Source organism: Otolemur garnettii, unplaced genomic scaffold (genome assembly GCF_000181295.1).
Source record: "Otolemur garnettii isolate 467f Iridium unplaced genomic scaffold, OtoGar3 scaffold00402, whole genome shotgun sequence".
Taxonomy (NCBI): domain Eukaryota; kingdom Metazoa; phylum Chordata; class Mammalia; order Primates; family Galagidae; genus Otolemur; species Otolemur garnettii.
The window spans coordinates 62253-63196 of record NW_003852797.1 but is presented as its reverse complement, the minus strand read 5'-3'; positions in this window follow the sequence as shown (position 1 = coordinate 63196).

The window sequence follows — 944 nt, the reverse complement described above, 5'->3', positions numbered from 1 at the left end:
GTGCTAGTCATTTACTTTTGACACGTTTTTCCTTTCTGTAGGATTGGAATGAGACACATTATTTTTTATCAAGGCTGAGTGTCAAAGCTCTTTTTTCACCATTTGCTGGATTGTATTGAGTGTTTCCTGTACCCAAAGATGGGCTACAACTGCTTTGTTACCACATGATACTCTCTACACTACACAATTAACAAGAACCACAGAAGGAGCACCATATCAGACAAGGGAGATCATATTTAGTTTCATTCAGGCCATCTTTCTCACCAGTGTCACCTTCCCATTGCCCACATGTGGTCTTAGTGAAGTGGAGTATTCCTTTTGTGACATCCCAGTATGCTGAAACTGGCTTGTGAAGATAGCACAGCCTTAAAGATGGTGGAGTTCATCAATGTGGACTTCATGTCACTGGGATGTTTTCTTCTCATTCTCTTTTAGATACCCATGATCTGCTCCATCTTGCAAGTCTTCTCTACTGTGGGCTAATGCTGTGTTTTCTCCACCCACACTGCCCACCTCACTGATATTCTCCTCCTCTATGTGCCAGTGGTCCTCACTTACCTGAGGTCAACCCTAAATCCCTGGCTGGATGCAACTATTCACATCCTGAATAACATGATAGATATGCCCCATGTTAAACTCCTTGGTATGTGGCCTCAATAAGAAGAAGTTGAAATCATTAGTGAGGAAAGTATGACATTAATTGGGCTTCCTTTTTGTGTAGTAGTAGAGAGAGTGAAGTAGTTAACCCTTTTTCACGTAGTTTGGAGGTTAGAAACATTTTTATTCTCACAAATATTTTTCATCTTGAGAACACTGCTGTTATTCATATTTCCATTTGACAATGTGAGGACTAAGACTTGAAGAGTTAAAGTAACTTGTGCAACTACACTTTAGGAGTGAATGGCAGAAAGAAAACTCTAGGGTGGCGCCTGTAGCTCAAGGAG